This window comes from Oncorhynchus nerka, linkage group LG26 (assembly GCF_034236695.1).
Source record: "Oncorhynchus nerka isolate Pitt River linkage group LG26, Oner_Uvic_2.0, whole genome shotgun sequence".
Lineage (NCBI taxonomy): Eukaryota > Metazoa > Chordata > Actinopteri > Salmoniformes > Salmonidae > Oncorhynchus > Oncorhynchus nerka.
Genome location: NC_088421.1, coordinates 26,874,352 through 26,887,248, shown reverse-complemented (window position 1 = coordinate 26,887,248; position 12,897 = coordinate 26,874,352). Strand labels below are relative to the sequence as shown.

At 29.9% G+C, this 12,897-nt stretch overlaps 1 protein-coding gene across 1 annotated transcript in view; it reads left to right on the top strand.

Moving 5' to 3' along the window:
* LOC115110842 (aldehyde dehydrogenase family 3 member B1-like) overlaps window positions 1-12,897 on the top strand; it is a 45,857-nt gene that overhangs the window by 16,324 nt on the left and 16,636 nt on the right. The gene's annotated exons all lie outside the window — the stretch shown is intronic.

The following is a 12,897-nucleotide window of genomic DNA, read 5'->3' as shown; positions in this document are numbered from 1 at the left end:
TTGTGTTGACTATATTAATGGCTTTAGTATGATGTGTTGACTATATATAATGGCTTTAGTATGATGTGTTGACTATATATATAATGGCTTTAGATGATGTGTTGACTATATATAATGGCTTTAGTATGATGTGTTGACTATATATAATGGCTTTAGTATGTGTGTTGACTATATATATGATGTGGCTTTAGTATGATGTGTTGACTATATATAATGGCTTTAGTATGATGTGTTGACTATATATAATGGCTTTAGTATGATGTGTTGATGCTTTAGTTGATGTGTTGACTATATATAATGGCTTTAGTATGATGTGTTGACTATATATAATGGCTTTAGTATGATGTGTTGACTATATATAATGGCTTTAGTATGATGTGTTGACTACTATAATGGCTTTATATGATGTGTTGACTTTATAATGGCTTTAGTATGATGTGTTGACTATATATAATGGCTTTAGTATGATGTGTTGACTATATATATGTTGCTTTATGGCTTTAGTATGATGTGTTGACTATATATAATGGCTTTAGTATGATGTGTTGACTATAATGGCTTTAGTATGATGTGTTATAATGGCTTTAGTATGATGTGTTGACTTTAGTATGATGATAATAATGCTTTAGTATGATGTGTTGACTATATATAATGGCTTTAGTATGATGTGTTGACTATATATAATGGCTTTAGTATGATGTGTTGACTATATATAATGGCTTTAGTATGATGTGTTGACTATATATAAATGGCTTTAGTATGATGTGTTGACTATATATAATGGCTTTAGTATGATGTGTTGACTATATATAATGGCTTTAGTATGATGTGTTGACTATATATAATGGCTTTAGTATGATGTGTTGACTATATATAATGGCTTTAGTATGATTTGATATAATGGCTTTAGTGTTGACTATATATAATGGCTTTAGTATGATGTGTTGACTATATATAATGGCTTTAGTATGATGTGTTGACTATATATAATGTTGCTTTAGTATGATGTGTGTTGACTATATATAATGGCTTTAGTATGATGTGTTGACTATATATAATGGCTTTAGTATGATGTGTTGACTATATATAATGGCTTTAGTATGATGTGTTGACTATATATAATGGCTTTAGTATGATGTGTTGACTATATATAATGGCTTTTTATATATAATGGCTTTAGTATGATGTGTTGACTATATATAATGGCTTTAGTATGATGTGTTGACTATATATAATGGCTTTATGTGTGATGTGTTGACTATATATAATGGCTTTAGTATTGATGTGTTGACTATATATAATGGCTTTAGTATGATGTGTTGACTATATATAATGGCTTTAGTATGATGTGTTGACTATATATAATGGCTTTGCAGTGTGCAGTGTGGTTGAGATTGCATCGTCTGTGGCTATTTGGGCGGTAAGAGACCAGGGGTAGGGTGGAGGTGATATGGTTCTTAGTTGATGTGTTGACTATATATAATGGACTTTAGTATGATGTGTTGACTATATATAATGGCTTTAGTATGATGTGTTGACTATATATAATGGCTTTTTAGTATGTATGTTGACTATAATATAATGGCTTTAGTATGATGTGTTGACTATATATAATGGCTTTAGTATGATGTGTTGACTATATATAATGGCTTTAGTATGATGTGTTGACTATATATAATGGCTTTAGTATGATGTGTTGACTATATATAATGGCTTTAGTATGATGTGTTGACTATATATAATGGCTTTAGTATGATGTGTTGACTATATATAATGGCTTTAGTATGATGTGTTGACTATATATAATGGCTTTAGTATGATGTGTTGACTATATATAATGGCTTTAGTATGATGTGTTGACTATATGTGTTGTAATATCTTTAGACTATATATGATGTGATTGACTATATATAATGGCTTTAGTATGATGTGTTGACTATATATAATGGCTTTAGTATGATGTGTTGACTATATATAATGGCTTTAGTATTGTGTGTTGACTATATATAATGGCTTTAGTGTGATGTGTTGACTATATATAATGGCTTTAGTGTGATGTGTTGACTATATATAATGGCTTTAGTATGATGTGTTGACTATATATAATGGCTTTAGTATGATGTGTTGACTATATATAATGGCTTTAGTATGATGTGTTGACTATATATAATGGCTTTAGTATTGTTTGTTGACTATATATAATGGCTTTAGTATGATGTGTTGACTATATAATGGCTTTAATGGCTTTAGTATGATGTGTTGACTGGCTTTATATGATGTGTTGACTATATATAATGGCTTTAGTATGATGTGTTTACTATATATAATGGCTTTAGTTTGATGTGTTGACTATATATAATGGCTTTAGTATGATGTGTTGACTATATATAATGGCTTTAGTGTGATGTGTTGACTATATATAATGGCTTTAGTATGATGTGTTGACTATATATAATGGCTTTAGTATGATGTGTTGACTATATATAATGGCTTTAGTATGATGTGTTGACTATATATAATGGCTTTAGTATGATGTGTTGACTATATATAATGGCTTTAGTATGATGTGTTGATATATATGGCTTTAGTATGATAATGACTTTAGTATGATGTGTTGACTATATATAATGGCTTTAGTATGATGTGTTGACTATATATAATGGCTTTAGTATGATGTGTTGACTATATATAATGGCTTTAGTATGATGTGTTGACTATATATAATGGCTTTAGTATGATGTGTTGACTATATATAATGGCTTTAGTATGATGTGTTGACTATATATAATGGCTTTAGTATGATGTGTTGACTATATATAATGGCTTTAGTATGATGTGTTGACTATATATAATGGCTTTAGTATGATGTGTTGACTATATATAATGGCTTTAGTATGATGTGTTGACTATATATAATGGCTTTAGTATGATGTGTTGACTATATATAATGGCTTTAGTATGATGTGTTGACTATATATAATGGCTTTAGTATGATGTGTTGACTATATATAATGGCTTATGAGTATGATGTGTTGACTATATATAATGGCTTTAGTATGACTATATATAATGGCTTTAGTATGATGTGTTGACTATATATAATGGCTTTAGTATGATGTGTTGACTATATATAATGGCTTTAGTATGATGTGTTGACTATATATAATGGCTTTAGTATGATGTGTTGACTATATATAATGGCTTTAGTATGATGTGTTGACTATATATAATGGCTTTAGTATGATGTGTTGACTATATATAATGGCTTTAGTATGATGTGTTGACTATATATAATGGCTTTAGTATGATGTGTTGACTATATATAATGGCTTTAGTATGATGTGTTGACTATATATAATGGCTATGGCTTTAGTATGATGTGTTGACTTATAATGGCTTTAGTATGATGTGTTGACTATATATAATGGCTTTAGTTGATGTGTGTGATGTGTTGACTATATATAATATATAATGGCTTTAGGCTTTAGTATGATGTGTTGACTATATATAATGGCTTTAGTATGATGTGTTGACTATATATAATGGCTTTAGTATGATGTGTTGACTATATATAATGGCTTTAGTATGATGTGTTGACTATATATAATGGCTTTTTAGTATGATGTGTTGACTATATATAATGGCTTTAGTATTGTTTGTTGACTATATATAATGGCTTTAGTATGATGTGTTGACTATATATAATGGCTTTAGTATGATGTGTTGACTATATATAATGGCTTTAGTATGATGTGTTGACTATATATAATGGCTTTAGTATGATGTGTTGACTATATATAATGGCTTTAGTATGATGTGTTGACTATATATAATGGCTTTAGTATGATGTGTTGACTATATATAATGGCTTTAGTATGATGTGTTGACTATATATAATGGCTTTTTAGTGTGATGTGTTGACTATATATAATGGCTTTAGTATGATGTGTTGACTATATATAATGGCTTTAGTATGATGTGTTGACTATATATAATGGCTTTAGTATGATGTGTTGACTATATATAATGGCTTTAGTTGATGTGTTGTAATGGCTTTGATGTGTTGACTATATATAATGGCTTTAGTATGATGTGTTGACTATATATAATGGCTTTAGTATGATGTGTTGACTATATATAATGGCTTTAGTATGATGTGTTGACTATATATAATGGCTTTAGTATGATGTGTTGACTATATATAATGGCTTTAGTATGATGTGTTGACTATATATAATGGCTTTATAATGGCTTTAGTATGATGTGTTGACTATATATAATGGCTTTAGTATGATGTGTTGACTATATATAATGGCTTTAGTATGATGTGTTGACTATATATATGATGTTGACTATATATAATGGCTTTAGTATGATGTGTTGACTATATATAATGGCTTTAGTATGATGTGTTGACTATATATAATGGCTTTAGTATGATGTGTTGACTATATATAATGGCTTTAGTATGATGTGTTGACTATATATAATGGCTTTAGTATGATGTGTTGCTTTACTATATATAATGGCTTTAGTATGATGTGACTATTATAACTATGTGTTGACTATATATAATGGCTTTAGTATGATGTGTTGACTATATATAATGGCTTTAGTATGATGTGTTGACTATATATAATGGCTTTAGTATGATGTGTTGACTATATATAATGGCTTTTTATGATGTGTTGACTATATATAATGGCTTTAGTATGATGTGTTGACTATATATAATGGCTTTAGTATGATGTGTTGACTATATATAATGGCTTTAGTATGATGTGTTGACTATATATAATGGCTTTAGTATGATGTGTTGACTATATATAATGGCTTTAGTATGATGTGTTGACTATATATAATGGCTTTAGTATGATGTGTTGACTATATATAATGGCTTTAGTATGATGTGTTGACTATATATAATGTTGACTTTAAGCTTTGATGTGTTGACTATATATAATGGCTTTAGTATGATGTGTTGACTATATATAATGGCTTTAGTATGATGTGTTGACTATATATAATGGCTTTAGTATGATGTGTTGACTATATATAATGGCTTTAGTATGATGTGTTGACTATATATAATGGCTTTAGTATGATGTGTTGACTATATATAATGGCTTTAGTATGATGTGTTGACTATATATAATGGCTTTAGTATGATGTGTTGACTATATATAATGGCTTTAGTATGATGTGTTGACTATATATAATGGCTTTAGTATGGCTTTGATGTGTTGACTTTATATATAATGGCTTTAGTATGATGTGTTGACTATATATAATGGCTTTAGTATGATGTGTTGACTATATATAATGGCTTTAGTATGATGTGTTGACTATATATAATGGCTTTAGTATGATGTGTTGACTATATATAATGGCTTTAGTATGATGTGTTGACTATATATAATGGCTTTAGTATGATGTGTTGACTATATATAATGGCTTTTTAGTATTGTTGTGTTGACTATATATAATGGCTTTAGTATGATGTGTTGACTATATATAATGGCTTTAGTATGATGTGTTGACTATATATAATGGCTTTAGTATGATGTGTTGACTATATATAATGGCTTTAGTATGATGTGTTGACTATATATAATGGCTTTAGTATGATGTGTTGACTATATATAATGGCTTTAGTATGATGTGTTGACTATATATAATGGCTTTAGTATGATGTGTTGACTATATATAATGGCTTTAGTATGATGTGTTGACTATATATAATGGCTTTAGTATGATGTGTTGACTATATATAATGGCTTTAGTATGATGTGTTGACTATATATAATGGCTTTAGTATGATGTGTTGACTATATATAATGGCTTTAGTATGATGTGTTGACTATATATAATGGCTTTAGTATGATGTGTTGACTATATATAATGGCTTTAGTATGATGTGTTGACTATATATAATGGCTTTAGTATATGTGTTGACTATATATAATGACTATATATAATGGCTTTAGTATGATGTGTTGACTATATATAATGGCTTTAGTATGATGTGTTGACTATATATAATGGCTTTAGTATGATGTGTTGACTATATATAATGGCTTTAGTATGATGTGTTGACTATATATAATGGCTTTAGTATGATGTGTTGACTATATATAATGGCTTTAGTATGATGTGTTGACTATATATAATGGCTTTAGTATGATGTGTTGACTATATATAATGGCTTTAGTATGATGTGTTGACTATATATAATGGCTTTAGTATGATGTGTTGACTATATATAATGGCTTTAGTATGATGTGTTGACTATATATAATGGCTTTAGTATGATGTGTTGACTATATATAATGGCTTTTGGCTTTAGTATGATGTGTTGACTATATATATGGCTTTAGTATGATGTGTTGACTATATATAATGGCTTTAGTATGATGTGTTGACTATATATAATGGCTTTAGTATGATGTGTTGACTATATATAATGGCTTTATATGATGTGTTGGCTTTAGTATGATGTGTTGACTATATATAATGGCTTTAGTATGTGTTGACTATATATAATGGCTTTAGTATGATGTGTTGACTATATATAATGGCTTTAGTATGATGTGTTGACTATATATAATGGCTTTAGTATGATGTGTTGACTATATATAATGGCTTTAGTATGATGTGTTGACTATATATAATGGCTTTAGTATGATGTGTTGACTATATATAATGGCTTTAGTATGATGTGTTGACTATATATAATGGCTTTAGTATGATGTGTTGACTATATATAATGGCTTTAGTATGGTGTTGACTATATATAATGGCTTTAGTATGATGTGTTGACTATATATAATGGCTTTAGTATGATGTGTTGACTATATATAATGGCTTTAGTATTGATGTGTTGACTATATATAATAGTGTGATGTGTTGACTTATAATGGTATGATGTGTTGACTATATATAATGGCTTTAGTATGATGTGTTGACTATATATAATGGCTTTAGTATGATGTGTTGACTATATATAATGGCTTTAGTATGATGTGTTGACTATATATAATGGCTTTAGTATTGTAATGGCTTTAGTGATTGACTATATATAATGGCTTTAGTATGATGTGTTGACTATATATAATGGCTTTAGTATGATGTGTTGACTATATATAATGGCTTTAGTATGACTATATATAATGGCTTTTGATGTGTTGACTATATATAATGGCTTTAGTATGATGTGTTGACTATATATAATGGCTTTAGTATGATGTGTTGACTATATATAATGGCTTTAGTATGATGTGTTGACTATATATAATGGCTTTAGTATGATGTGTTGACTATATATAATGGCTTTAGTATGATGTGTTGACTATATATAATGGCTTTAGTATGATATGATGTGTTGACTATATATAATGGCTTTAGTATGATGTGTTGACTATATATAATGGCTTTAGTATGATGTGTTGACTATATATAATGGCTTTAGTATGATGTGTTGACTATATATAATGGCTTTAGTATGATGTGTTGACTATATATAATGACTTTAGTATGATGTGTTGACTATATATAATGCTTTAGTATGATGTGTTGACTATATATAATGGCTTTAGTATGATGTGTTGACTATATATAATGGCTTTAGTATGATGTGTTGACTATATATAATGGCTTTAGTATGATGTGTTGACTATATATAATGGCTTTAGTATGATGTGTTGACTATATATAATGGCTTTAGTATGATGTGTTGACTATATATAATGGCTTTAGTATGATGTGTTGACTATATATAATGGCTTTAGTATGATGTGTTGACTATATATAATGGCTTTAGTATGATGTGTTGACTATATATAATGGCTTTAGTATGATGTGTTGACTATATATAATGGCTTTAGTATGATGTGTTGACTATATATAATGGCTTTAGTATGATGTGTTGACTATATATAATGGCTTTAGTATGATGTGTTGACTATATATAATGGCTTTAGTATGATGTGTTGACTATATATAATGGCTTTAGTATGATGTGTTGACTATATATAATGGCTTTAGTATGATGTGTTGACTATATATAATGGCTTTAGTATGATGTGTTGACTATATATAATGGCTTTAGTATGATGTGTTGACTATATATAATGGCTTTAGTATGATGTGTTGACTATATATAATGGCTTTAGTATGATGTGTTGACTATATATAATGGCTTTAGTATGATGTTGACTATATATTGACTTTAGTATGATGTGTTATATAATGGCTTTAGTATGATGTGTTGACTATATATAATGGCTTTAGTATGATGTGTTGACTATATATAATGGCTTTTATGTGTTGTATGATAGTATGTTGACTATATATAATGGCTTTTATGCTTTAGTTGACTATATATAATGGCTTTGTATGATGTGTTGACTATATATAATGGCTTTAGTATGATGTGTTGACTATATATAATGGCTTTAGTATGATGTGTTGACTATATATAATGGCTTTAGTATGATGTGTTGACTATATATAATGGCTTTAGTATGATGTGTTGACTATATATAATGGCTTTAGTATTGTGTGTTGACTATATATAATGGCTTTAGTGTGATGTGTTGACTATATATAATGGCTTTAGTGTGATGTGTTGACTATATATAATGGCTTTAATATGATGTGTTGACTATATATAATGGCTTTAGTATGATGTGTTGACTATATATAATGGCTTTAGTATGATGTGTTGACTATATATAATGGCTTTAGTATTGTTTGTTGACTATATATAATGGCTTTAGTATGATGTGTTGACTATATATAATGGCTTTAGTATGACGTGTTGACTATATATGATGGCTTTAGTATGATGTGTTTACTATATATAATGGCTTTAGTTTGATGTGTTGACTATATATAATGGCTTTAGTATGATGTGTTGACTATATATAATGGCTTTAGTGTGATGTGTTGACTATATATAATGGCTTTAGTATGATGTGTTGACTATATATAATGGCTTTAGTGTGATGTGTTGACTATATATAATGGCTTTAGTATGATGTGTTGACTATATATAATAGCTTTAGTATGATGTGTTGACTATATATAATGGCTTTAGTATGGTGTTGACTATATATAATGACTTTAGTATGATGTGTTGACTACATATAATGACTTTAGTATGATGTGTTGACTACATATAATGGCTTTAATATGATGTGTTGACTATATATAATGGCTTTAGTATGATGTGTTGACTATATATAATGGCTTTAGTATGATGTGTTGACTATATATAATGGCTTTAGTATGATGTGTTGACTATATATAATGGCTTTAGTATGATGTGTTGACTATATATAATGGCTTTAGTATGATGTGTTGACTATATTTAATGGCTTTAGTATGATGTGTTGACTATATATAATGGCTTTAGTATGATGCGTTGACTATATATAATGGCTTTAGTATGATGTGTTTACTATATATAATGGCTTTAGTATGATGTGTTGACTATATATAATGGCTTTAGTATGATGTGTTGACTATATATAATGGCTTTAGTGTGATGTGTTGACTATATATAATGGCTTTAGTGTGATGTGTTGACTATATATAATGGCTTTAGTATGATGTGTTGACTATATTTAATGGCTTTAGTATGATGTGTTGACTATATATAATGGCTTTAGTATGATGCAGTGACTATATATAATGGCTTTAGTATGATGTGTTGACTATATATAATGGCTTTAGTGTGATGTGTTGACTATATATAATGGCTTTAGTGTGATGTGTTGACTATATATAATGGCTTTAGTATGATGTGTTGACTATATATAATGGCTTTAGTATGATGTGTTGACTACATATAATGACTTTAGTATGATGTGTTGACTATATATAATGGCTTTAGTATGATGTGTTGACTATATATAATGACTTTAGTATGATGTGTTGACTATATATAATGGCTTTAGTATGATGTGTTGACTATATATAATGGCTTTAGTATGATGTGTTGACTATATATAATGGCTTTAGTATGATGTGTTGACTATATATAATGGCTTTAGTATGATGTGTTGACTATATATAATGGCTTTAGTATGATGTGTTGACTATATATAATGGCTTTAGTATGATGTGTTGACTATATATAATGGCTTTAGTATGATGTGTTGACTATATATAATGGCTTTAGTATGACTATATATAATGTGATGTGTTGACTATATATAATGGCTTTAGTATGATGTGTTGACTATATATAATGGCTTTAGTATGATGTGTTGACTATATATAATGGCTTTAGTATGATGTGTTGACTATATTTAATGGCTTTAGTATGATGTGTTGACTATATATAATGGCTTTAGTATGATGATGCTTTAGTATGATGTGTGACTATATATAATGGCTTTAGTATGATGTGTTGACTACATATAATGGCTTTAGTATGATGTGTTGACTATATATAATGGCTTTAGTATGATGTGTTTACTATATATAATGGCTTTAGGTCGATGTGTTCAAGATCAGCAACAAGGGGACAAAAGTTCACCATTTTTACTTGGAGTTTAAATGTCTGAAAATCGTTTGATGATGTATGGTTTTGACGCTTTTGGTAAGGTTAACTTATTAAATTATAATTTGACCGTTTTTAGACTGGGCATTAGTCTTAATATCTTGTTATCTTGGTGTGGAGATACATTTATATTATGTTGTGCTTGCATCATTCTCACATGTGTATCTGGGTATTTGTTCAGGTCTGGTGCTGGTTTGTATCACTGTAGAGGGTATCGAACACAGTAATACACAGCTGTGTCTTCAGGTTGCAGGCTCTGCCCTTGTAAAGACAAAGAGTTGCTGGAGGCATCTCTTGAAATCTTGTTTTCCAGTGCATCATTTTTGTAGATATCTCCATCATCCCATATATGGGAAATCCACTCCATTGCTTTGCCTGCAGGCTTTTGAACCCGACCTGTGGCAAAGCTTATGCTGCTATCACTAACAGAATACCCAGAGATCTTACAGGTGATGCTCAGAGACTGTCCAGGATTTACAACCATTACACTTGGCAGGCTGAGTTCAAGACCACAGTACACATCTATGGGGAAAAACATAATTAGTCATATGCTATACAGGAAAGTATGACTGCTATTGTTAAAATAATATTTCCTATAATATATTCTATTGCACCTCAATCCATTCCTTCCCCAAATCCCAAGAGACTTACAGGAGGCAGCTGCCAGCAGGAGCAGCAGCAGAGATGCAGAGAACATGGTTTGTGCTGAAGCTGAACTGGTGGGAGCTGCTCTTCTCTACTCCAACTGACAAACAGTCCACGTTTTATACAGAGAGGAGTGGTGTGTTAGGCTCCTTTGCATATAGAGCTGGTATAAAACTATATACTGTTTTTAACCGGGTTGACCTGCATTATCAACAGTAAAAATTAAATACAAAATGTCAACTTTGGATTGTCATTTTCTTTACAGTGCAGTGTATTATCACTAATATTGTTATAGTCGTCACTGAACAGCTCTGAATCTGAACATAATAATTACATTTGGGGGTTTCTCAAGGATCTATCTTTGGTCCATCACTGATTTTAGTTTACATTAAGGACTTTCATGTGATATCTAAAAGTACATTTGATGAGTTTCATTCCAAACTCTATATCCATTTTTCAGAAATGTTGGTAAATTAGACATCCCGACAGTTGGTATTTTCACAAAGACGTCTGTAGTGTCTGAATGGTTATGTCCACTCTATGGAAAGGGGAGACTCTCACGAACATGATGGTGTTTGTTTTGCTCTATGACCCCCACACGTGTCATGGAACTCATCTGAAGGTAACCGCTACCGTTTTTTGAAATGTATGGAAGTATGAAGGTAGTTTTGTAACTACCCAAAAAAGAGGTATGTGTAAAAAAAATATATATAGTGCATTTGGAAAGTATTCAGACCCCTACACCTTTTCCACTTTTTGTTTATGTTACAGCCTTAACGTCTTCTGGCCTGGTCTGAAAAATGATGTTGTGTCTTACAGTAAATCCTTTGCCAGCAGATGGGTAAACCGAACGAAGCTGTGCTGATTAAACCTTTGCAACCTATTCCGGCTTTTGACGTACCTTTCAGCAGGGTTCTGATAAACTGACATATGGAAATGTTTTAAAATGGTCATGCTATAGATCATTTAGCTATTTGATTTTGAATTTTAGGACCCCTTTAGGTATAAAATAATATATTTAAAAAATACGATTTGATAAAATATTGAACTTGGCCTTTACTAATATAGCCCAGAGAAACGCATTGAATAACACGTTAAAAATGGATTTGCATTTTAATGAGGGAAATAAGTATTTGACCCCTCTGCAAAACATGACTTAGTACTTGGTGCAAAACCCTTGTTGGCAATCACAGAGGTCAGACATTTCTTGTAGTTGGCCACCAGGTTTGCACACTAAATTGCAAAAATAGACAGTCAAACAATAAATCAAAATAAACAAGTTTTGATTTAGGTTACAGCCTTATTTTTTCTATTTTTTTGCAAAAGTAATAAAATTAAAACAAAAATCTTATTTACATAGGTATTCAGACCTTTTGCTATGAGACTCCAAATTGAGCTTGACAGAGATCTGCAGATAAATCTGCAGATAAACTCCCTAAATACAGGTGTGCCAAGCTTTAAGTGTAATACCCTAGAAGACTTGAGGCTGTAATCACTGCCAAAGGTGCTTCAACAAAGTACTGAGTAAAGGGTCTGAATACTTATGTAAATGTAATATTTCCGTTCATATTTTTTTATACATTTGCATAAAATATCAAAAAACAGTTTTTTGCTTTGACAATATGAGGTTTTGTGTGTAGATTGATGAGGTATGAGATAAGATATATTCATACGTCTTGTTGACC